At 37.2% G+C, this 27,662-nt stretch overlaps 1 protein-coding gene across 1 annotated transcript in view; it reads left to right on the plus strand.

Moving 5' to 3' along the window:
- Positions 1-27,662, plus strand: part of LOC122794927 — a 1,846,783-nt gene that overhangs the window by 719,121 nt on the left and 1,100,000 nt on the right. Inside the window, exon 2 of the mRNA XM_044063520.1 lies at positions 6,367-6,454. The gene's annotated coding sequence lies outside the window, so the exon portion shown is untranslated. The remainder of the gene's footprint in view (positions 1-6,366; positions 6,455-27,662) is intronic.

The raw sequence follows: 27,662 nt of genomic DNA on the forward strand, positions 1-27,662 counted from the left end.
TGGGCATCAAGCATAAGTATGTTATACAACAAGAGGAAAAAAAAAATAATGTCTAAGAACAAAAGGGAACTGACTCAGCAGAGGACCCAGCAGTGGAAGGGCACCCTACACACCTTGAACAAGCAAATTAGGTATCTTGTAAAAATCTCTAAAGCCAATTACGAAGCTAAGAAGTACATCACACCAGCAAACAAAGAGGTAACAGAAACACTCATAAAACAGCAAAACCTCTTGCGTAGTTCAACAGAGTCATGTCAAATTCATGCTTCCAAAATGCAAAACTTTAGATCCAGATCATATGAACAGCTGAGTTTATTGACTAAATCACAGAAAATAAAAAGACTGTTAAGCACTTTCGTTTCTCAACACAAGCAAGGAGACTTCATCAGAACAGCCATTACACTTCAGAACCTTCCTTTTATACTGAATCTATTAACTGGTTGTTACACCCATAACAACATTTAAAGTGGCCAGTGCTTTTTACAAGAAACTTCACACACAAATTTAAATGCACACACACAAAAAAATCACTTAAAAAGTATGTTACTATAAAATATTACTAAAAACCTAATAAAAAAGCATATGCTGTTGAGATGTAAAAATAGAATATAACACAATGTTGAAATGTCTAATAGATTAATAAAATATGTTATAAGATATGTTATATTATAAAATATGACACAGAAGTATGTAAGAGTGGTACAGGATATGTACAAGGGTAGTGTGACATTGGCGAGGACTGCGATGGGAGTGACAGATACATTTAAGGTGGAGGTGGGTTTACATCAAGGATCAGCTCTGAGCCCTTTCTTATTTGCAGTGGTGATGGACAGGTTGACAGATGAGATTAGGCAGGAGGCCCCGTGGACTATGATGTTTGCAGATGACATTGTGATATGTAGTGAGAGTAGGGACCAGGTTGAGGAGACCCTGGGGACGTGGAGATATGCTTTAGAGATGAGAGGAATGAAGGTCAGCAGGGCTAAAACAGAATATATGTGTGTAAATGAGAGGGAGGGTAGAGGAATGGTAAGGATGCAGGGTGTAGAGTTGGTAAAGGTGGATGAGCTTAAGTACTTGGGATCAACAGTTCAGAGTAATGGTGAGTGTGGAAGAGAGGTGAAGAAGAGAGTACAGGCAGAGTGGAGAAGAGTGTCAGGCGTGATTTGTGACAGACGGGTACCAATAAGAGTGAAAGGGAAGGTCTACAAGAGGGTAGTGAGACCCGCTATGTTATATGGGTTGGAGACTGTAGCATTGTCGAAAAGGCAGGAGTCAGAGCTGGATGTGGCAGAGTTAAAGATGTTAAGATTTGCACTGGGTGTGACTAGGATGGACAGGATTAGGAATCAGTATATTAGAGGGTCAGCTCAGGTTGGACAGTTTGGAGACAAAGCAAGAGAGGCGAGATTGCGTTGGTTTGGACATGTGCTGAGGAGGGATGCTGGGTATATTGGGAAAAGGATGCTAAGAATGGAGCTGCCAGGTAAGAGGAAAAGAGGAAGGCCTAAGATGAGGTTTATGGATGTGGTGAGAGAGGACATGCAGGCGGTTAGTGTGAAAGAGCATGATGCAGAGGACAGGAAGAAATGGAAACAGATGATCCGCTGTGGCGACCCCTAACGGGAACAGCCGAAAGAAGAAGATGATGGTGATATTATAAAATATGCTAAAAACAGCCATAGTAGATGGGATGCACAAGGAAAAATAAAAATGCATATGTTTACTTGAGGTGACGTTATAATTTATAATTTTAGTGCCCTCTTTTTAAGCACTGGTAATAAGGAGATATTATCATTAATGCCAGGTGCCTCAACTGCATTCAACCTCATTTGCCATTGTAATTCAGCTAATTCTAAGTTCAGTTCCCACCAACCACCTCTAGGGTGCTTGGGGACTACCTCTAAAATACCAAATATGAATTTAGAAAAATGTGGGCATTCAATACTATGTCTAAATAAGGCATTACTGGTGTTAGCTCTCTGTATAGCATATACATGTTCATATATTCTTTTTTTTTTTAAGTTTTTTCTGTCTTACTGACATAGTAATGCCCACATCCTACACATATCCCAATGTATACAACACATCTCATAATACACTTACCCTTTTGCAACCTAATTTCAAAGGGTATTCCTTCTAAAACTAGGGTGTTGTGCCTTAATATGTACTGACATTGGTTGCAGGTTCCACAACTAGCGGTCCCTTTGTTGGGTACAATGTCTCTAATAATGCTTTGTTCAAACAGTGATTTACAATTCCTACCTGTCTTGTTTCATGACAATGATGACCTAAGAGACATGAAGCCTGATAAGGGGGGGGGGGGTTGTATTATTTAACAAAATGGACTATATAAATTCACTTCTTGAGATTTTTTATGACACTGACAAATATCATGAGGTTTCCAAGAATGAAATATATATAGCTCATAGAAAACTTCAACTACTTTTGAAGGACTTTTTGTTTCAAGAAGTTATTTCGGAAGAAGTATTTGAATTTTTAAAAAGAGTGAACATATACTAATCCCGGTAGCTTTTGGCATATCCAAGGTCCATAAAAATATAGAACATTCCCCTTTTAGAATAATAATATCTGCGCAGAATAGCTCTACATACTATTTAGGGGTGTTTATAGACAGGGTCATGAAAAATGCTGTAGCACCATTTGACTATATGCTTAAGGATTCATGAGACCTTTTATCCAAAATAGAACATGGATGGTGCAGTGAACAGGTGGGTTTTGCTATGATCAATGTTGTTGCTTTATTTACATCCATCCCCCATCAGGAAGGTATACAATTATTTGAAGAAGCAATATGAAGTCTTACTAGGTTAGATGAAACCTTAATTAGATTTATTATTTTGCCCATGGAAGGGATTCTGGCCAATAACTACTTCACTTTTGAAGGAGCTTATTTTAAACAACTCAGGGGAGTAGCTATGGGTACAAGTTGTGCACCCATATTTGCTAACCTGGTATTATATGCATGGGAGGCCAAATATATATTTAACAGCAATTTCTCTGACAAATGGTTAAGTTACTTCTGTTTTTTGGATGACATTCTTATAATTTGGAAAAATAAGGAAGAGAATAATAAATCTTTTTTAGAATATATTAACACCCCATCCTTTCTTAAGTTTACAGGTAATTTCAACAATAAGACCATAAGTTATTGGGACATCACCCTTAGTAAGGACAATATTAGGAGAAAATTCAGTACAACAATATATAGAAAAGAGACATTTTCTAATAATTATTTAGATTTTCAGAGTTGTCACCCTGGTTACACCAAGAAACATAAACAAGGGGCAATAGTCAGGGCAGGATGTATGTGCTCTGAGTTGGAATTATTTGAAATGGAAGTAACCAAAATCAGTTCAATGTTTATAAAAAGGGGGTACCCTAAAAAACTAATAGCTGATATTAGTGGTGAACTAAAAAGAGGTTGGGGGACAAGGTTTAAGCCATTATTGGGCAGCAGGGAGATGTCCAACAAAGCTGACAAAGAAGGGCATTCTGCAAAAATGGGGATGGTGATTCCGTATGCATCAAATAGTAAGGTAGTTAAAGAAATAGCGATTAGGAATTGGACTATTTTTAAGGGCAATTTAGAGATTATGAAATATGTAGATAGGGAGCCCAAATTTATTTACAAGACAGGTAGGAACTGTAAATCACTGTTTGAACAAAGCATTATTAGAGATATTGTACCCAACAAAGGGACCACTAGTTGTGAAGCCTGCAACCAATGTCAGTACATATTAAGGCACAGCACCCTAGTTTTAGAAGGAATACCCTTTGAAATTAGGTTGCAAAGGGTAATTGTAACATGACAGGTGTTGCATACATTGGGATATGTGTAGGATGTGGGCATTACTATGATTGTAAGACAAAAAGACTTTTGAAAATAGAATATATGAACATGTATATGCCTTACAGAGAGCTAACACTAGTAATGCCGTATTTAGACACAGTATTGAATGCCCAATTTTTTCTAAATGCAAATTTGGTATTTTAGAGGTGGTCCCCAAGCACCCTAGAGGTAGTTTGTGGGAAGTGAACTTAGAATTAGCTGAATTACAATGGCAAATGAGGCTGAATGCAGTTAAGGCACCTGGCATCAATGATAATATCTCCTTATTACCAGTGCTTAAATAGAGGGCAGTAAAATTATAAATTATAACAACATCACCTCATGTAAATATATGTAACTTTGTTTTTCTGGTGCTTCTTACCTACTATGGCTGTTTTTAGCATATTTTATAATATAATATATCTTATAACATATTTTATCGATATATTATACATTTCAACACTGTGTTACTATTCTATTTTTACATCTCAACAGCATATGCTTCTTTTATTAGGTTTTTAGTAATATTTTATAGTAACATACTTTTTAAGTGATTTTTTTGTGTGCATTTAAATTTGTGTGTGAAGTTTCTTGTAAAAAGCACTGGTCACTTTAAATCACCAGTTAATCGATTCAGTATAAAAAGAAGGTTCTGAAGTGTAATGACTATTCTGATAAAGTCCCCTTGGCTGTGTTGAATGACGAATGCACTTAACAGTCATTTTTATTTTCTGTGACTTAGTCAATAAACTCAGCTGTTCAAATAATCTGGATCTAAATTTTTGCATTTTGGAAGCATGAATTTTACAATTACAAAGCTAAACTAGCATCCTTAGCTAAGGATAATCACAAGGCATTCTTTAGCACAGTCAGAAATCTAAATGGGAAGACCCTGCTTTGTGCCAAACTAGTAGACAGATTTGGCGTAAACTTCACCCCCTCCATCCCTAGCAGACATTCCCCAAAGCACACCTGTCACCAGTCCTTTACCTATTATCGTCAAAGAGCAGGTCATAACCACACTCTCCATGGCCAAAAGCACATCCCCTGTGGGACAGGAGAACATCACAGGCTGCCTACTAAATGGTCTAAAACAGGACCTAGCAGAACCACTTAGCACAATCTTCAACCACAGTCTAAGTACTGGCTTTGTCCCAGCAGAGTGGAAAATAGCAACAGTAATTCCCTTGCACAAAATGGGTCCATCAACCAACCCTGGGAACTATAGAACCATAAGCTGAACCAGCCTTATGTGCAAGGTCATGAAGAGAATCATGGATCTTATCAACAAAGACATAGGTGACCTTAAAACTCTTGAACTGACCCAATTTGGCTTTGTTAAGGGTATACCATGCTTATTAAACCTGGTGGACTTCTTCAAGAATGCCAGCAAAGCCCTGAATGAAGGTGAAACAGTACATATAGCCTATCATGACTTAGCCAAGGCTTTTGACACAATCCCCCAGTCAGGCATCACTGAGAAACTCACTCAGCTGGGAATTAACCCTTATGTCACTAGATGTGTAGCCAACTGGCTCATCAATAGAACACATACAGTCAAAGTTGGGGATTCCACCTCTACCAGCAGACCAGTTACCAGTGGTGTACCACAAGTATCTGTACTGGGCCCCCTACTGTTTGTTATCTATTTCTCAGAAGTCTAGGCAAAAATAGATGGCCTGTGGGTTATTAAGTTTTCTGATGACTGCAAACTGGGTGCAATCATTGATTCCCCCAACAATGTTGACATACTACAAAAAGGATTACAAAGACAAATGATTGATGCCAAAGTCACAGGCATAAACTAAATGCAAAAAAATGCATTATCATTCCTTTCAGCAAATTACAATATTAACAGTACCCCCTTTATCTCAAATAATGTGGTTGATAACAACCTTAACTTTGATGTGTCCACAATAGTAAGGAAGGCCTTCTATGTTGCACACTTCATACATAAGACATCAAGTCCAGAGCTAAGGATGTTAGAACTTCAGAGCAGTCTCGGACCCTGCCCTAATGGAAATGTCTCACATCCACAGTAAAATGGGACAATATTCACTCACTCTAGGAATCTTAACCTAGCCTGTGACATTAACAGAATATGTTGGAGAGGCAGATATGTCTCCCAGAGATTGCCACTCCTCTCGAACAAACTCCCAATTCACGTAAAACAGAGCTCTTCATTGACCCTATTTAAGCGTAACTTAGACAACTGGATGGCAGACTGTAAATTTACCCCAGGGCTGCTACCTATGGCCCTCTTGGATGAAGGCAGTCGGTGCTGATCATAGACCCATGTTGCAAATATAGACCATAAACTTGGTCAATAAGGGAACAAGGGTATAACATGGCTAGGCTTATAAAGGCCCTAGGGTCAATAGCATAGTAACTTCCTATGAAGCTATGAACCTATGTTTTTCATGGTACTACTGCCAAGTATTGTGAAAGACGTAAGTCAGGTCAATTTGTCTTTTCTGACTACAGAAATATTAATTTATGTCTTTCCTTTACAGGTTCCTATTTCCTCAGTTCTGAGTCGGCAGTCAGGTTGTAGAAAGCAGCATACCACAGGTCAGAAGACTGACCCACTGCATCATAAAAGTAAGTTTCAGATTGCTTTTAACTTTTATTCTGTGATTCATTTTAAATTTCATTCTTTCATTCATATCAGTGATTTTTGGATTTGGCAGTGAGTGTGTTACAATGACCTGTTCTTTCTCTTTTTCTTCTCAGGAGAGATTAAGTCTGCCTGTCTTACTTTGCTTCCATTAAAACTACATATAAGGCCACCTCTCTGCCATACTAGATGCTTTCTGTATCTTGTTCTGACTTGGCTTTACCTAAACAAACTTGTTTGGGTATTCTGTCTATTTCATCTAATTTCACTTAAATGTTTAAATCAAAATGCTGTCTCTTCCCTTTATTCTCTCATGAATAATAAAACATTTTGCAAAATGTGAGAAATACCTGAATCTTCTTTAATTTAATAACATTATGCACGCATTTCATATTATGCTTTTTCAGCTGTCTTTCTCTCATTGTCTCTTCTCGTTTCCATGCTTTTTTTTTCTTTTCTTCTATGAAGTCATTTTTTCTTAGTTAAATACTATACTGTACAGTATGATGTAATGTAAGAGTAGTTATGCTTTCCTATTCATCTGTTCCATTTTGATGTATAATATATTTAGGTGTAATCAGTGATATAAGAATCAGAAAACAAGTTAAGGCAGAGAGGACTGAATGGTGAGGGCTATCTCTACTTTCTCAGGGTTGAGGTGTTTTGCTGCCTGGCAGCTGCTACTGAGAAAAGAGTTAGACTGCATCTGTTGGAGTATAAAGATAATGTGCAGAAAGGTGCAAACAACAGGTCCAGGACATGAAAACTCACTGATTTATTTCAGACTCTGGTTCACAGCATTAGAGGCAAGATTCTATGTAGGCATGCTAGCTTTGCATTTTTCCTTTAGAATCTTGTTTCTAACAGATTGTCATGCAAAATATAGCACTATTTATTTTTAAATTCATTTATTGACCTTCTTTATGATTTTAATTCCCTAAAGTATTTTGTTAATCTTTTTTTTGCTATTTGTTGACCAGGTAGGGGCTATTATGTAAGGACCCTTTTCAGACCTAATCTGTGCCATTGTAGATAAAACACTTTTTTTTTTACTTCTATTAATTTGTTAATCCCATAAGCCCACTGGGCACAAGTGTCCTATTGCAGGGTAGTACTATCTGGGTAAGTCATTTCATCAGTGTCACAGATGGTAAAGGTAGTAGAAGAAATCAAATCTTGTATCCTTACCTACTGGAAACAGTTGCCATTTCAGACCTTTAGTCTTCTGTGCTAACTGACAATCTGACTCAGAGTAAAATAATGTGCTGAGTACATGAGGCTTAATAAAAAAAAGCAATCAAAAACAGCTGTTACAGAAAGAAACAAAATAGTTCCTTGGTCACAGTACACTAAAGAAACAGATCAAGTAAAATGCAGTTGCAAGCTCTCAGTACACTAAAGAGACAGACTAAATAAAACACAGATCCTAAATGTCATAATACATATGAATGAAAAATAGTGAACTACTCAGTGTCTTTTCTAATTGTAATTCAATATGATGAAATATTAAGTAAGGGTTAACTATGGGAACAGTATCTTCTAATGAATCTTTTAAAAGTATGAAGTTGTAAGTTAGAAATTCAATATAAATCATGATGTGTAAAATTTTACAAAAAGTGCACTTTTGCTTTGTGGTTAATTAATGCAATAACTACACCCACATCCTGCACTGGAGATGATTTACAATCTACCACATTTCTCAAGAAACAGACCCTACTTATTGCTTTTATACATGCCAGTAAATTCTGTTTATATAATCTGATCATTGCTCTGTGTCATTTCGTAGCAGATATTGTACAGATAGTCAAGCCAGTTGCACTATTACATGCCTCTGGACAAACAATTATTGCAAGTATCATTCAGAGTAGCAGTTTGTCAATAAGTGTCTTTGGTACTCCAAAATAAATCTTCAAATCTGTTCATGCTCTTTGATTTGATAGCCATAGTTTTACTTGTACAAATGCTCAAATTTTCTTTCTTATAGTAAACAAGCATTTTCTGGGCTAAATAAAAGTAAATACCATTGATTTTCGGGTAAACAGACACTTGTATGCAGATACAAGTTTTTTTCTTTTCACTTGTTTGTTTTCAAGGTCTCAGCATGCTGTTTTTACATTGTAGCAAAGACTATTCTACTTGATATTGCACTTGTGTTTGTTTGTTTCTTTGTTTTTGTTTGTTTACTGGGATAGTCTTGTTGAGCAATGCCACTTTTCTGCAGGGGCTCCAGTGTAGTTAATTACACAATGAAGTTATTATTATAATAGTTACAGAGTTATTCTAGTAAAGGAAAACAATCCAGTTCCATATCTTTCAACAGACAATTGCAGAGTTATGATACCTAAAGAGAAGTTATGGCTGCCAGAAGTCTTAACAGACAACAATGTGAATGAAGCATCTAACAGAACAAATATCAAGGGTACTCCAAAAACATGCTGGCGTGAGTTGCTGAAATGGCAAGATATTACACTAATAGAATTGCCAGCAGCATACAATTGATTTGGTAAGGAAGTATATATTTCAGCAGCATAATTAAAAAGACTAGAGAGACATTTAAACTAAGTTTAAAAAGAAATAAAGTAGAGGACACATAAAGTGAGCTGGACTGAAGAATGAGGAAAGAGAATAAAAGGCAAGTGATTGTAGTAAATAAAGTCCAATGAGGAATAGAAACTAGACAGGTAAATACAAGGATGAACCACAGGAATTCACATAAGGTGAAATAATGCCCAAACTCACCACCACGTCAAATTCCAAGCGAAATGGATGTTTATTAAAACACAGTTCCCAACAAGACTTAGCACTTTCACCTGTTTCATACAAACATCATCAGAGTCATTGTTCTTGGCATTAAGTCCACTTAATATAATAACAAGACACCAATCAGAACTAAGCAATTAAAAACAATCATTTTAAAGAAACATAACACAGGCTGCCTACCTTCAGACTTATAAATCTTAACCAGTTGTAAAGGCTAGTAATGTCACATCATTAAAATACTCACAATACATAGAAAACCAAAAAATAATGAAATAATGAATAATGTATAAAAACTATATCAAATCAATGCTGCCCTTAGTTTCAATACACTGGCCATGGAACAGTTGTCATTAATGCCTGGGGACACTGTGGCATTTAGTCTTAGTTGCCATAGTGCCTCCCTAACCTCAAGTGTAGTTTTTTCATCACCCCCCTGTCATTGTGCATAACCCTGTCAATAACAAAAAAGAAAAATGTATTAAAATTGTTGCATGTTTCACTGTGACAATATAATACATTAGTGGGTTTTCTATTTCTCATGTCTCTAAGGTGTTCTGCCATTCTATCCCGTAACCTACAGGTGGTATTTCCCACATAAAATGTAGGACAAGCACCACACATAGCAATGTATACCACCATTTTAGTATTGCAGTTAGCCTGACCAGGACATTATATTGTTCTACCATGACCTTCAATGGTCACATATGGACACTCATGTGTAAATCTTCAGAATCTACACATACCGCATTTACTCATCTGTGAGCAATAAAATTTGTTATCACCAAAAAGGTGCTCACACAGGGTAAACAAACCAGCAACCAGAGCCAATCCAATAATAATGATAAATCCAATAAACAGATGCTGGAATGAGACAGATCTGTATAGGATAAACCACATCCAAAATGTAACATAAAATAGGTTTATTCACAGACAGATTTTGTTAGAAACATCTTTATTGTTTTTCAAAATGTTTTTCAAATTCCTCCCTCTACTGTAGGTTACCATGGGATGCTCACTTAACTTGTTTTTCAAATCACTACTGATAGTTGCATCCCAGCAGTTGTTAATAAGCATTTTTAATGCTTCAGAATTCTGGTTAAAGGGCAGGACCAATGTTTTATTTTGTGGTACAGTTTTACATGCATTCATTTTTGTGGCTATATTCATTAGTAAACCTGGGGAGTACATGTCCTTCCGTTTTTTACGGACTTCATTTCTGATCTTAATTAATAACCTGATTAGGTAGCCCCTGTTCAAAAAAAGTCCGATCAACTTGGACAATTCAGTGTCATGTGTCAAACAAATGGTCATCACTCGCTAGTCTTGAAAGACATACCTTCTGTCCCTTCACGACCCCTTTTTCTGGTGAAAGGGGTTGCAACTGTCAAAATGTAGAAGCATATTGGAGAAAGTTTCTTTCCTATAAATACTGGAACATAATCCCCCCATCAAGCTTATATAACATATATATAACAAGGTGCGCCCCCATATATGCCAGCCTAGTTCTTGTCGGGTGAGAAAGGACATTTGTATTTGATTCCCTCTACGTGAAGGACATAGCCCTATGGGTACATTTCCTTGATGATGTCCTTATTTTGTAGCATGGCAAGAAGGAAACAATTAATGATTTTGTGTTGTACTTAACGAGTACAACTGGCTTCTTAAGATTTACTTATAATGTTGGCCTGAATGAAATGTACTACTTAGAAATACTGTTAAAATGTCAAGGATGTATAAGGCATACTATCCATTTGCAGTGTATGTTAGCCAGTTTATCGATTGATAGTTGAAGTCCCTAGTAGAAGGGTTTTGGGCTAAATGGGAATCTTGGCTAAAGTGATAAGATAACTATCATGCTCAGAAAGGGACACGGATGGTATTCTACAGCTAGCTATGAAGTGCTAATTTGTCTGCATATAATATGAGTATGCAGTCAGTCAATATCAGCAGAGAAACAAAACAGTGAAAACAACAGTACAAGCGCTGTAATATCCCATATACAAACCTCAGTAAAAAACTGTATAAACCACACAAGGGAACTGTCGCTTTCATGTTGGGACACAAATAAACAAATCTTCCTGGGTTCTGTTCAAGCAGCTTTATTATATACAAACACATTACTATTGCTGACTACAGACTGTAACTTAAGTAACTTATATACAATTAATGACTATGATCATGCATGCTCACTCCTAGCTGCTGTTTCATAATGGCACTAAGGTTGTGCCTGTGTGTGGGTTATATACGTGCATGTACATCCACACATGCTTCTTAAAGATAGAAGCACACACACTTTACACTCTGATCTGCATCCTCCCTCTTTGAGAAATAGACCATACAATTCTTATGAGACTGTTTGGGATGCGGAAATCACAGATAATCTATACACATGCATCATATAATGTTAAACATATAGGTGTGTGCAATCAAGTCCATGTTGCTACATATTTCACTCTTCGTTTAGACACTCATCCATATTGCGTGACATAAAAATGGAATTAGATTTAGCAACTGGGACAGTTTTTGCAGAATGGTTGCCCTGTGGAATGTTCAAATCACTTTCTGGAACAGAATCCGACTTTTGAACAGATCCTGGTCTGGAAACAATGTCTGACTCATTCTTTGATTTAGAGTCTGCATCACAGATACAATGTTGTGATTGCAATGGTGATGATGGTTCTGGCACAGGAAGAAGATGTTTGCGATTCCTCCTATACTCTACTCCTTCGGAATTTACCAAGTAAGATCTCAGCTCTGCTCAGATGCCTATAATCTGTCCTATTCAATCAAAACCTTCCATTGTCTGGATTCATACCATCTCTCCTTCCTTCAATGGATGAAGTAATCTGCTCAATCTGTCATAACTAGATTTCTGGTTATTATGCTTCTTAAACAGTAGAGCCTTGATAGCTTTATTGTTCTTGGGTTTAGGCTGCAGCAAACTTAAGGAAACACGTAGCATAGTTCTAGTTTGCCTGGAAAGTAGTCTTTGGGCAGTTGAACCAAGAATATCATCACGAGGTATGTTTCCAAGAATATCATCACGAGGTATGTTTCTGAGATTAAGTAAATTCAAGAATGCATCGGTATTGTCACACTTTGAGTTTTCATGTAATTGCTTTGCACTCTGTATGGCTCTTTCAGGTAGACCATTTGACTGTGGATATTCAGGACTACTAGTGACATGTACAAAGTCCCATTCTTTTGCAAATTTCTGAAACAACTGAATAGTGAATTGAGTACCATTGTCAGAAAAAAGTTTGTGTGGACTAGCATGAACTTTGAAATGACATTTCAACTTAGTAATACAGTAGCTGAGGATAAGTTTGGTGGTAGATCAATCTCAAACCAATTTAAATAAGAGTCTACACAATCTAAGTAGTGTTGATTGTTCCACTCAAAGATATCAGTTGCTACAATAGACAAAGGTAGTTCAGGAATTGGACTTAGCTGAAGCGGTTCTCTTTGCAAATGCAGTCTAGTACTATTGCATACTGAACAAGAAGAACTCTATCAATGTCTTTTGATAACACAGGCCAAAATATCAATTCTCTGGCTCTTCTTAGTGGATGTGGATCCTGGGTGACCACAATGCAAAATTTGAATATATTCTTGTTGTAAGGAAGCAGGAACAACAATTTTAGGACCTTTGAAAATAATGCCATCTTCCATAAATAATTCATCTGTGTAAGGAAAATACACTTGCACCTCAGGTGATACATTAGATTGCTTTGATGGCCATCCAACATTAATATGATTAAGCTTTTTTGAAATTGGATCAGTCTGAGTGTGAGCTCTTAACTCACCAAGTCTAATAGTGGAAAGATTACACAATGACATCACATCAAAGTCAAAAGTCTCAGCACCAGTTCTGTTGTATTGCTAGGAGATCTGGATAAAGTATCAGCCAGATAAAGCAACTTTCCTTTAGTGCAGACCAATTTAAAACTGTACTTTTGCAATTTGAGCATCACTCTTTGTAATCTTACAGAGGTTGATGACCAGTTTCAATCTGAATAGCTCAACCATCAATGTAATAATTAAACTTGGAGCATGCAAATACTATAGCCAAAAGCTCTTTCACAATTTGAGCTTATTGCATCTCAGTTTGGGTTCGTGTTCTAGATGCATAGGCTACTGGTGTGCCCTCTTGAAGTATGACTGTGCCTAGGCCAAATTTTGAAGTATCACAGGAAAGAAAAACGGGTTTGTTCACACCATAGTATCTTAATGTAGGTTCTGCTTAAGGTCTTCAAATGCCTTCTGATGATGTTCCACTTATGACCGTGTAACATTTTTTGCCTATTAGCTCTCTTAAAGATGCTGTTAACTCACTGAAGTCTGGTATAAATTTGCCTAAATAGTTGACCATGCCCAGAAAATGTTGTAAACTTTGTACATTGTCAAGTGCTGACATCTCTAGAATAGCTGCTTGCATGGTCAGGTCAGGCCTCAAGCCTGTACTTGTAAACAAATGTCCTATGTACATAACTTCTGGAAGTTTGAATTTGCACTTCAGAGGATTTAGCTTTAAGTTTACTTTGCATGCTCTGTCTAGAACTTTGAGGTTTCTGTCATAGTCTGCTTCACCATTGCCTCAAACTAACAGATCGTCTCCTATATTGGCACAAGAATAACCCGAAAAAATTTGTTCTATTTCACACTGAAAAACTTCACTTGTAGAATTTATTCCAAATGGCATTTATAGGACTCTGTATCTGCCAAATGGAGTACCAAAAGTAGTTAGAAATGAGGATTTGTGATCAAGCATCACTTGCCAAAATGAACACTTTGCACCCAAAACAGAAAATACAGTGGCATTCGGTATTAGAGCTGCAACTTCTTCAACTGTGTGCATTGAATGATATGCTCTTTTTAATGCCGTGTTCAAATCTCTTGAGTCAATGCATATTCTTATTTCATCTGAGCCTTTTTTGTGAGCAGCTAACATGGACGATACCCATTCAGTTGGTTCTGTGACTGGACAAATCACACATTTCTGTAGCATTTTATCCAACTGAGCTTTTACTTTATCTTGCATAGCTATTGGAAGCCTTCTTGTTTGTCTAACTACTGGAGTGATCTCTGGGTCTAACTTCATGGAATATACAACTGGAAGTTTGCCCAATTTGTCATCAAAAACATTGGCATACTCTGAGAAAATGGCTTTGGAGAAAGTGGAACTCGGAACTGCATTCACATGATGAACTTCTTTAGCTAAAGAAGGCAGATTCATTCTTAAACTATCTATGAGACCCAGTAAAGATTGCACTGGCCTTCAGACTACATAGAATAACAAGTTGTAATAATTCTCAGCCAAATAACAAGAAAGTATTGTTGAACCTTCGGTCTGAATTTCTTCACCTCCATAAGCAACAAGTCTCGCAGTACTGGTTACATTGAGTTGTTTGTTAGTTCTCACTTTTGTAAATGTGTCCACTGATATAACACTACACTTTGATCCAGTGTCTACTTTGAGCTCTGTGGATTTTCCTTTAATCCAAACTCTACAAAACATGTCACTTCTTGTTAATAGGTTTCCTGCATCAACTCTTTCACCAAGCACTGATACACCATCGACATAGAAAACTGTTTCACCTCTACCTGATCAACTTGCTTTTTGTGTGATATTTTTTACAACTGTGTGAGGCTTACTTGATTTACAAAACTTTTGGAAACGGTTCCATTTTTTACATGTGTGACATTGCTGACCAAATGCTAAGCATTTTTCTCTTTTAGACTGATGATTCGCACCACAATTGCCAGTTAACAATAAAACTAGATTTGAGTTTTGCTGATTCATGTTTGTGTTGCACTGAGCTGGTGCTGGAGCTTACACTTTTCCTGGAACTTTCTAGAAAACCTCATGTCTTCTTTGGAAATCCTGTAGCTGCCACATGCTTAGGCCTGTTCTTGTTTGTCCCGTGTTACATACTGTCTACATGTGCTCTGGAGCCAACTGAACCCATGCTTTTGTCACTCGTAAGCATACTTGTATGTTTTTTCTGTCATCTCATGGATTTGACAAATCTATATGGCTTTGCTCAACATTAAATCACTGTCACGAAGTAAAATCTTTCTCACAGCAGCACTATAAATGCCACATACAAGCCTGTTCTTTATCAGTTTATCTTTTAGATCACCAAACCGACACATCTTAGCTCTGTTTCTCAAGTCAGTTATATAAGTTGCAAATGTTTCCCCTGGTTTCTGATCCCTTGTATAAAAATGTCTCTCTAATTTAACATTCATCTGGGGTTGCACATTTGTCTAAACTTGCACTTTAAACACTTGGGGTCTTCCCTTGATTCAGCTTGTACAACAATATGGCAGTCTGCAACTTCTCCTTCATATACTGCTGGTGAATACACAAATGAATGGTCTCTTTCTATGGCCTCTGACCCTGCTAGGTTTAGCAAAATGAATGTCCTGGTGCATGCATCTCTATCTGCATAAGCTGTTTGCATGAACATATTGTACTCTTGCTCAAATATTCTCCAATTCTCTGCAATATTCTGATCAACACAAGTGGTAGGGGTTTTCGAAATCTGCCATATTAACACATACCAGTGAAGGGGTTTTTTTTGCAAATAAGCATGAATATACATACATATACATATGCAGAAATTTCTGGCATAAACATTACTTGTCCAATGCCTTAGTGCTCTGAACTTAAATTCTCTTTGGGCTTATCAGAATTATGCAAATGAACAAACTTATAGTACTTTTAAATAACTGGACTTTGCAAAATAAACTTCTTGAGCTTTTCAATACTTTACTGAACTTTGTGAAATAACTTTTTGATAATTTACTGAACTTTTTGAAATAACTTCTTGATGCTTTACAGAACTTTGTGAAATAACTTCTCAGGCTTTTAGATGCTTTTGGAATATTATCAGTAAAGGCAGAAATGCTAAAGTAATTTATTTTGTTAAAGTCATCACTCTAAGAAATATTTAAGAACTTTACAATGTGACTGAACAACTCACGAGCACTGTGATACTCTTGTAGTGTCACTGTTTTTAAGAAAACAGCTCTTATCAGTGTAAGAAAAATGTCAAGCAACTGCACAATGTGAATAAATCGAACATCTGTTGCCCACAACTCAATAACTTTTGAAGTAACTGCATACAGCACACTGAAATGTTTCCAAAATGGCGGTACCTTGCTAGGCAACTCTTTACAGTACAAGAAGCACTCTGTAATGGTGGCACTGTGAATAGACATACCCAGCACAAAACTCTTCAAAATAGCAATACTTTGACTGGATTGCATGAAATAGTTGCACTTTGCACACAATGAACTCTTCAAAATACATGCACAGTAATAAGCGCATACTGTAAGCCCTTTTACACACTCTGAGATACTTTGAATAGTTTTAGTTATGCCCTTGATACAGTACAAAGTCATAGTTATCCCTAAACACAGCACTATGCCCAAACACATGCAGTCACTTAGCTTTATTTTGCTTAATGTGCCCTTTTCTTTTCTTATTGTAATTGTTTTTCATGCCCAACATACTTTTCTTCTGCTCATTTTACTCTAAACATGCCCAACTTTGCCTCAGACACACGTGTTTTGCTTTAAACATACTTGTTTTCTGCTTTAAACATAATGCAGTTTGTGCCCTTGGAATGTCCCTTTATTGTCTTTCACATTAAGTAAATAATTTGTTTTATTTCTCATTACCTTTCTTTCTTTCCAGCTATGTTTGTGCTCTTTTTCTCTCGGTTTTACCTTCGCTGTTGTTTTTACATTTTATAGCTCAGAATATTCTTCGCTCTTCCATCCCACTTCTGACACCATGATGCTTTCATGTTAGGACACAAATAAACAAATCTTTGTGAGTTCTGTTCAAGCAGCTTTATTATATACAAGCACATTATTACTGTTGACTATAGACTGTAACTTAAATAACTTATATACAATTAATGACTATGATCATGTGTGCTCACTCCCTAGCTGTTCTTTCAAAATGGCACTAAGGTTGTGCATGTGTGTGGGTTATATACGTGCACATACAGCCTTGCATGTTTCTTAAAGATACAAGCACACACCTTACACTGATCTACAGAAACAAACAATAGCACATGCAAGACTATATACCTACTAAGTAGAAAAAAATCATAAGTGGGCAAATAGTCATCAGTGTAACAAAAGCATACATAACTCATTCAAGTCAGTGACAGTTCACTTTTTAAGCAGTTATTACAATAATACTAAAGCATTCTGTGCATATGAATGTGTCTGTTTCCTGTCTCCGATGAAATACATGTCAGATTACTTCAAAAGAATCATTAAAAGACTGCAGGTATACACCCTTCATTGCAATTATTTATCAGCACACTTTATGTATCCAGTATTCCACTCAACAATACATACCGTGAAAAATCTTCAACAATAGCCTCTACAGTCATAATCAAAACTGTCTTCATTTGGTTTGGCAGGATGACAGTTTTCCCTTGCACAATGGAAGTTCTACAGCTCCATGTTCTGACTATCTGTAAATACCACCACCCACACACACTGGGCATGCTAAATATGTTAATTAAATCTCAGCTCATTAGCATTTCTGAGTCACTCAATCTGCTTGATGTGGTGGGCAGGTAAACACACTGTCAGGTTCTACAAAATGACATGTACACTGTTGAGCAGTACACAAGTTAGTATTAAGAGTGTTGGCTAGGCATTTCCTTGCAAGCATAACTGACTAGCTGTTCTACTCTTTTAATTATTTCTTTAGCACTCCTGTTAATAAGAAGTACACTTACAGAGGGTTTGTCAGAGAACAAGGCTTACTGAGAACATTTATGATATGTTTACTGAATTTGGAGTGAAACTATATACACACTTTGTTAACATTTTGTAAGAAGATGATGTGATATACCATATATGCAGCTTGAAAGGAAGGTTAATACTTAATGGTAAACTGTAATATATTCATCATGAAAAGGTAATACAGTAAAGTAATGCAGAAAAACTGAATTCAGAAACTCTCTTGTCTTGCAGACAATTCTTTGTAACCTCCCATGATTTATCATCCTTTTTTCTCCAATGACCACAATCACACAATTTTACTATAACAGGACTGATGACAACAGTGTGATAACATGGATTTAGTGCAGAATAAATGCAAATTTCAGAAGTACAAAGCTAAGCAAATGTGCTTGACTTTCTCTGCTTTTGTATGTAAATGTTCAGGTGGTAAAACATGTTCATCATGTCAATGTCTGTATGTAATGCCATAGGTGCAGTGTTCAGATCTTGTGAAGGTGTCAAGCATGTGAAAGAAGGGATCCTTACTGTAGCTATGGTACTTGCATGAATGCACAAAGCTAAGAACTCATTAAAAAGATTTATTTTTGCTTCATCCTTTGGACAATGGTTGCACTGCACATCAGTGCTCATCAGCAATCCCATTCACTGAATGACAGTTCACTTCCTATGGAAAAACTAAAAATTGGCAATGGGCATTACTCAGCATTTGGACATTGCTGGTTGCAGGAAAATATATTTGTTGCGTGAATTCTTCAATGGCTCAGCATGTTAATGAAGCATTTTCTGACTAAGAGCACAAGAAGGGTTTCAATCCACATTAAGGATAATTTACTTTTGCAATCTTGCTTTTCTTTACTATACATCAAACTACACTTGTAATTTAAAATGTTAATGTTGTAACATAATTGTATACCATTGCTCTACACATGATAATGTGATCTTTGTCATTTGCATTGGTCTTATTAATAATTATAGTAATACACATTTCTGTACATATGCTGTGAAATAAATAGCATGTGTGCAATACCATGAGGAAATAAAGCTAGCAAGATAATGAATTAGGAAAATATGGAGAGCACAGACACACAGTTTTCAAAATATGATGGCACATTGCTTCCTTGATGTATATTTATAATGATCCCAAGTGTACAGTGTACTGTTATATATTGGGGAGAAAATCAACTCCTATATACTCTGTATGGCACTTTCCTCAAATTTTATCTCATAAATACATACTGTTACAATTGAAAACAACAGCTCATCACACACAAGGTCAACAATTGTACTATGTCTTATTGTTTGCCTGCCAGACATGTAGAAACCTAGAAATTCATGCCCAATGATAAAAGTTCTGAAAATAATTATGCATATGCTCAGAATTTGTTGTTGTCTACACAAATAAGCTTGGCTTTGTTGCACATCAGCTAACATTGAAGATATTACAAAAATTAATTTTGTGGGAAATTTTTTCCATAGAAAAAAACATATTTGCCTAAAAATCATTAATCTAATAAATAAACACCTTCAGTGTGTACAGGATTGTCAGAAGTAGGTATACACACACACACACACACACACACACACACACACACACACACACACACACACACACACATATATATATATATATATATATATATATATATATATATATTTGTCATGAGTTTGGCTCCAAGGTGGTATCACTTACACGCATATTATGTGCCACCAAGACATTGTGTAGTATTTAAACAAAATGTATGTAAGGACAATGCTGAATAATAATAACAACATCATGGAGATTTGCATGTCATATTAATTTGTGACAATGTTCATGCTATGAAAGCTATCAACCATCCCAAAGCACATGCTCAGAGATGGCAATATAGCATTTGAAATGTGACTGAGATTTCAACATTAACCTGCATTTGCTGGAGTCACTGTATAGAATTTGTATATACACTGATAAGTTCACATGGCCAAGTCTCACTGCCATGTTTCTCAAATAAACATGACAAAGAAGACTTAATGCATGCATTCACTTCTAGCCCATTTCTTTGCTTTCTGTCACTCAAATGCACTTATCTAGTTTGTCTGTCATTGTGCACAGGCTGGTACATGTGAGATCTGATTTGGATGCCAATTCCTTGCCATTTTTCCAGAAATCTTTGGGAAGAAATGGCAGGTGATGGTGTCAATAGCACTCTGTTTAGAGTCAAAGTTGGTGTTAGGAGGAGTTCAAGATTTTTTTGGAGCCCTTATTGAACATTTCATCTAAAGACTGCTGCAGGGTGACTATACTGGGTCACATCAAATGCCTGAAGCTTGGAATCGCTTAGCCTAAACTGTCACCATTGAAATTGGCATCCCGCGCATGAGTGAACAAAGCTGCGACCATTATAGTGTCTGAAAAAAGGTGAAAGTAGGACTAGTAGAAGGAATATTTTCAGATCCACACCAACTTCAGTTCTGTAAGTATAGTGGTCAGTAACCAAGCAATATAACACCATGATTTTGCAACACAAACAGGTGTTCATTATTTTATTTATTTATTTTTTTTCTGTCATGTGTAGCTTCGTTAGAGATTAAAGGAAATAAGGAGATAATGTCAGGAGAGAGTGAAATGCCTCAAAGAGGCCTGGGATAAGTATGTATTCAGGTATGATGGTATGCCATTTCATAACAGTACTGGTTGTAAAACTAGGTTATCAGTTCTGTGAATATCAGTCCATAAAATTTTGACAGAATAATGCATGTGTATGCATACTGTACACATGCAGCTTGTACATAACTGGAGAAATAGCTCTTGCCACATTGCATCAGCCATTTGTTCAGTAAACATAGATGTCTGAGTTCAAATCTAAGTGGCAATTAGTTATATTATTTATTATTTTATAATCAATAACTTAGAATAAAATTTTACTCAATTTGTATATACATTTCATTACATGTAACACATAAACCAGCTTTTCTCTAGTCACACTTTTTGCATAACGTGTATAATGCTGAAGAGATTAAGCTTTACTGTACCGGAAATGTATGGGCTCACATTCATATGTGGATATGACAAATCTAAATATTTACATGGCAATATGCATTGACTAGGATATAATACATGTCATGCACGATATTTTTCTCTGTTATGTCACCACTAATCTCCTTTGCTTATTTTTTAATGACATTTGGGCTATCATTCCTTCTACAACATGATCACCAGCATGCCAGATACGTGGGCTCAGACCACTATCCCTAAATAAGTGACACTGGAACCTAGCACTTCTGTGTCACAAACTGGTAGTGTTATCTCCACAATCCCTGCACTAACTACACTACCTGCATCTGGATGCTCTGACCCTAAGGTTGGTGTACTAACCAGGGGTAGTGCCAGTGGAAGTGGCAACTGCATCACCTGAAAAGACCTGCCAGACCTGGCGGAAAAGATCATAGAGAGGAGCTTCAATGCCTTCATTTACTGGATGGAAAGAATCCTGGAGGAGATAGTCATATTGCTGCACCATCCAGCACTGCCCTATGTGACTGGGACATGAGACAGTGGTTACACTTCAGATGATGAGTATGAGAGTTGCACTATAGTCATGCTGGATGGACATGTACCTCTGAAATCCCATACCTATCCTCAATCATAGTGTCATCCAAACTCTTGTGTCCATCCCCATCCTGTCTGTTTTATATGTCCTGTATGTCTGTACCAGCTACCCATCCTAAATACCTTCTTCAGCATTCTTGTCTTAAAAAAATGAAAAGAGCATCTGTCCCACAAAAAGCACCCATTACATAGCCCTCCACTTTGCATATGTCTGTGTATGAAACACCTGATTTGGTCCAGCTGGTCACATAGCATTATTAAGTTGTTGTCACACATCCTTTATGATGTGACTATCCAATTTTGCCAAATTATATGCAGAAATGCAGTGTTAGCTTGTGAAGCAGTAAATAGCTGTGGTGCTTATCCACTACCAACCTGCACATTCCTTAATAACCCCTCCAATGTCTTTCCATCTACTTGCTCCCACTTTCACAACTGTCATATTAACCACATTTCACACCGATAACCTTGTCAACAATAAATTTACACACGGCCATCATGGCCAGAAATACCCCATTATCCAAATTCTGCATTTTTGTCCTCAGCCTTTGCATGACACTTGCCATTAAGCTGCTCCGCAACACATACTTCAGTAATAGAAACTGCTGCTGCCCATCCTATGACAAAAATTGAGGAATTTACCTTTGGCCAAATTCATATGGTGCTCCTTGTACTGCTATGCTTCACCCCAGTAAGTGACGAAAAGTAATACTGAATCACTGTGAAGAAACTGCCATTTTTACATATATAACAGGCTCCACAGTTTAAGGTGCACCATATGGGATGTTATAGTTATCAGTACTGAAGTGAAGTCTGATACATACACACATACTGTCTCGCTTTATACATCTGTCATGGTTCCTTCGGTTATATGATTTCATCTAGCTGAAATATGACTTGCCCTGTGGTGTTCTCAGATAATGTTCAAGTGTAGGGAATATTGACTAAGATCGAATGTTGTTTGAATCCAGCACTATGTATGATATTAGTTATTGTTTTTTTATTTCTTATAATGTTTTTCCTTGTGAAGTAGTGAATAATTTTGTTAGTCACCTAACACTATCCTACCTTCTGTTTGCATCCTATTTCAAACAGTGTAGTGTAAACAGCATGTATGACTTGTAATTACCTTGCATGTGTGCACACATGACAGTCACTTATCAATAATGCAGACATAAAAGCAAGACTTACATGCAATGCTCTGGAGATGAGCATTCAGAAATGCATGGTTAGCACTCCACTGTTTGATATCTATGACTTCCACTCATCACATAAATATTTAATGCACCTCAAGGTGTTACACATATATATCGTTCCCTAACACAGCAATTAATGTGACTTATATAATGTTTGACTTCTTACTGCAGTATGTTGTGAATTGTGTTCAAAACATTGATGTTATCTGTTGTCTGTTGTCTGTCTGCCAGACCACATTGCCTATTCCCCCAAACATGTTGTATAAAATACAAATATGTGCTGTCCAATATTTGTTATCAGACGTCTTCTGTGGCATAAGCAGTTACTTTAGCTCTATAGAATATGGACTTAGATAGGCAGGTGTTTGAATCCAGCAATTGTAACATGTTTGAATGTGTCAGCAAATACTGACATGTTGAACTGGCTTATCCAACAAATCTGATGTGAACACTTCCACTTTGGTTCTCCAAAATCTTGTATTCCTTTTAGGTCAAGCATATGCCTTGCAACACAATAATGAAGTCATCCCTTCAAATATGTGCTGTCTGACTTTTGTAGTAAGACTTTTCCTGTAGCATGATCAGGTAATACATGGTTCTATAGAGCTTGAAATTAGATAGGCAGGTGCTCCAATACATCAATGTCTAACTAGCATAAGTGTGCCTGAATATAGTGATAAATAGGACTGGCTTGTCCAACAGACATGATGTGTACACTTCCACTTAGTGGTAACATTTACATAGTGAGAGTGATCCCCCAACAGTTGCACTCTGTTTTATGTTAGACATATGCATTGCAACACAGTGATGAAGTCATACCTTCAAATGTGGGCTGTATGAGTCTTGTAGTAAGACTTGTCCTGTGGTGTGAACACATAACACATAGCCCTATAGAGTATGGACATAGATAGGCAGGTGTTCAAATCCTGAAAAGCCTAGTGTGAAAGTGTCTGAATATTGTTACATGTCAAACTAGCTTATCCAACAGACATGATGTGTACACTTCCACTTTGTGGTAACATTTACACATGGAAAGTGTAAACTTTTGCACTCTATTTTAGGTCCAATATATGCAGTGGAATGCAATGATGAGGTCATCCCTTCAAATGTGTACTGAATGATTCTTATATTTAGAGTTATCCTGTGGTGTGAGCAGGTCTATACAGTGTGGACTTAGACAGGCAGGTGTTCAATTTCAATAATGTCTAACTACTATTGCTGTATAACAGCAGAATGAAAGGCAGGAATGGCTAAGTCAACAGATGTGATGTGGATAATTAAACCTAGGGGTACCACGTACATAACTACATGAGTTTGATCCATCCAGCCTCCTTTTATGTGACCCATATGGATTCAAGAACAACACTGAAGTCACCCTTTCAAGTGTGTGCTCTCTGACACCTCTATTTATGGCTTCTTCCATCACATAAGCAGTTCATATACAGTTGATATGCAGAGTTTCTTATATAGGCAATGCATATGTATGCATGACGATAATGATAGAGAGACCTTTATTACTCAACAAATGGTGTGAAAACTGACATGGCTACAAGATTTTGAGCCCTCAAACCATATTTAGGGGAGATATAACCATTGAAACACTCTGTTGATAATTTCCCTTAAAGTATGTGTTTTACGACACGTCTGATATGATTTATTCTGTGGCATCAGCAGTTATTACACATTTTTATAGACTATGAATATAAATAGGTAGGTATTCATCTCTGGCAGCTATAACTACAGAGTGTGTAAAAGAATGCAAACAGGCAGGATTGGTTTCTCTAAGAGAATTCATGTTTACAGTTTTACTTAATGTAATCAATGGTGGGGGCTAGTTATTGCCATTTCTTGTTTCATTTCAAAAACTACCAAGGAATTGCTTCTAGTAGTATGGCTCTGCTGACTGTCATGTGATGGAGGTAGTAGCTGATACATGGAGTTCTCCAAACAAGGGTTATAGGCCAGTCTACAGTTGTTGCGTGTAAAGTCCAGGAGTTTCCACTGTTCAAAAACAACCTAGGGTGATGTTGCAACTGTCTTTGAGGTACATTGCCTTTTGAGTGCCAGGTATTGGGACTTGCTGCACAGTGCTCAATTCAGTAAACATTTGATTCAGTAAACATTTTGTAACATTAGCTGAAAAATCATACAGCATGTAAGTGATGCACATACACAATTTCACTGGAGGTAAAAATCATACATAGAAGCAAGGTTGTCAAGAACACACACTGCATCTACTAAACATAGAGTCTCCTACACACATAGTTCAACCTATGCTGATGCACTAAAAAGCAATCTTCCCAAACCTCAAAGACCTGCTAAACCTATAAACAATAATGTCTATACTTACTTAGCAATTTCTAAAGAATTCACCAAAAGCAACACCAAACACCACACGGCCACAGTGGTGCAGCAGTTACCATTGTCGCCTCACAGCAAGAGGTTCTCTGGTTTGATTCTCAGCTGGGGTGCCTTCTGTGTGGAGTCTGCAGGTCCTCCCTGTTGTCGCATGGGTTTCCTCTGGGTACTCCGGTTTCCTCCCACATCCCAAAGACATGCTGTAGGTGGATTAGACACTCTACATTGGCCCTAGGTTTGAGTGCGTGCATGCGTGTGCCTTCTGTGGAAGGTTGGGTGCCGGGCTGGCAACGCAACACTGTAAAACTCCACTGCCAATTATAAGCAGACAGGTGATCTTCTGTGGTGACCCCTAACCGGGAAAAGCCAAAAGAAGAAGATATGCAATGCTGTAGAATGAATTATAATGGAAATGATCAACAAAGACTTAGGCAACTTTTAGACACTGGTCCCAACTCAGTTTGGTTTTGTCTAGGAAAGATCATGCCTACTAAACTTTTTTCACACTGAACTAATCGAAGGAGGGACACTGAGCAAACTTGGATCTATAATATATAACATTAAGTATCCTGTTTTTTTTTGCTTATTTTTTTGAGTTATTTATAGCACTTTGTCTACTGCATACTTTTCTAGCTAGTTTCACTGTGTGTGAGGTATTAACTGGAAATTGTCCACTTTTATTAAGCATCTGTTTGGGTTGTTTGATTCTGATAACTTGTTTGCAGTTAAAAGCTTTCTCTAGAGGCTCCTTTATCTGTTTAAAACTTTTATTTAAAGGCTTACTGCTGCTTTTCTGCTGTGAGAAACATTTCTGCAGTTGTTTCTACCTAAGTAGTGTGGATATTTGTAGCATTGTCCATATTCAGGCTTGTGTTTGGGCCTAGTGTTTGTGGAGGCTGTGTGTCTGAGCACATGTTCAAGGGCATCTTGGTTTAGCCAAAGCCATTAGGCTTTTCAGTGAGAGAGAAGTGCTTAAGGTCATTGGCTGACTGGGTCACCTGGACTATAGCTTAGAGTAAGCACCTCATTGGTTCTTTTGAGTTTTTTTTTTTTAAAGTTGTCTCAGGTTTCAACTTTCTGTTACTTAAGAATTTAAGTGTGTGAGTGTTTCTGCCATTTCACACTGAGCTAATCGAAGGAAGGACACTGAGCAAACTCAGATCTATAATATATAACATTAAAGTATCCTGTTTTTTTGCTTATTTTTTCGAGTTATTTATAGCACTTTGTCTACTGCATACTTTTCTAGCTAGTTTCACTGTGTGTGAGGTGTTAACTGGAAATTATCCACTTTTATTAAGCATCTGTTTGGGTTGATTGATTCTGATAACTTGTTTGCAGTTAAAAGCTTTCTCTAGAGGCTCCTTTATCTGTTTAAAATTTTAATTTAAAGGCTCACTGCTGCTTTTCTTCTATGAGAAACATTTCTGCAGTTTGTTTACCACCCTATTTGTATGCTGTTCTTATAGTTGGTGGCTTTGAAGTTGCCCACTCCTACTGTAAATTTGATCAAGGACACTCCTCCCAGTCTAGTGTCATTACCTCATTCTGCCTAATACAGGGAGAACATTTGAGAAGGCCGATCCACTTAGTTTCTGCTCCTCCTTTCTCTCATTTCACTTAAAAAACAAATTTTCTAAGCTTGTTTCCTGCCTTTCCTGTGGGTAGTCTAGTCTGGATACAGATTTGCTGTGTCCAGGACTGTTTGTGAGCTTCTGAGCCCCCATGCCTTTCTGTGTTGGAAGGAAGCCTTCTAGCTTAATTTTGTTTCTTAGAACTAGCCAGTTTTTTTAGTTTCAGCACTCAAGTCTGTTTCTTTGAGTCCAGCACTTGTTCAGAGCTCATTGTAAGTGCTAAATAAGCTACAAATTACTACAGCACTCAACTTTCCTCACTTGTCTAGAGGAAAACAGTTTCTAGTACTTAACAAATAAGTACCTATCCAGGCATGTCTAAGGGTCAGCTCCCGGTGTTTTCTCCTGTCTACCTGATGAATCTTGGGGCAGTGCAGCAATTGCCTCATGTACAGAGACAACCCTCTCCTCCTACCACCCAACACTACAACCTGTAAGAGATGCATAATATAGCCAAACTGGAAGCAAAGCTCTCTTCACCCAAGACTGGACTAGACAGTCAAGAAGAGAAGGTAAACACTTGCACCACACCACATTCATCACATAGTCCCTCAAAACATACACCACCAAAACACACACATAGAAACACAAAACACACACCTATATTTGCAGAGATTCTCAGTAAAAACCTGCCCAAACAAGTGGGACATCCAAAGCAGAAACACAAGCAACCTCCACCCCCCAACACAACCCAAATGACACATAGCCCACAAACTCAGTGTTCCATTCAACCACAGCCCATAACGCATAACAACATACCCAACACTCTAGTCGTAGGTGACACTGTAGTCAGACAAGCTGATGTTTCACTCACCAGGCTAAACAAGGAGAAAGTTACTGTCAGCTGCCTGTCGGGTGCCAGGATCCGCCACATAATGCA

This window comes from Protopterus annectens, chromosome 2.part1 (assembly GCF_019279795.1).
Source record: "Protopterus annectens isolate FY-2018-M chromosome 2.part1, PAN1.0, whole genome shotgun sequence".
Taxonomy (NCBI): Eukaryota; Metazoa; Chordata; order Ceratodontiformes; family Protopteridae; genus Protopterus; species Protopterus annectens.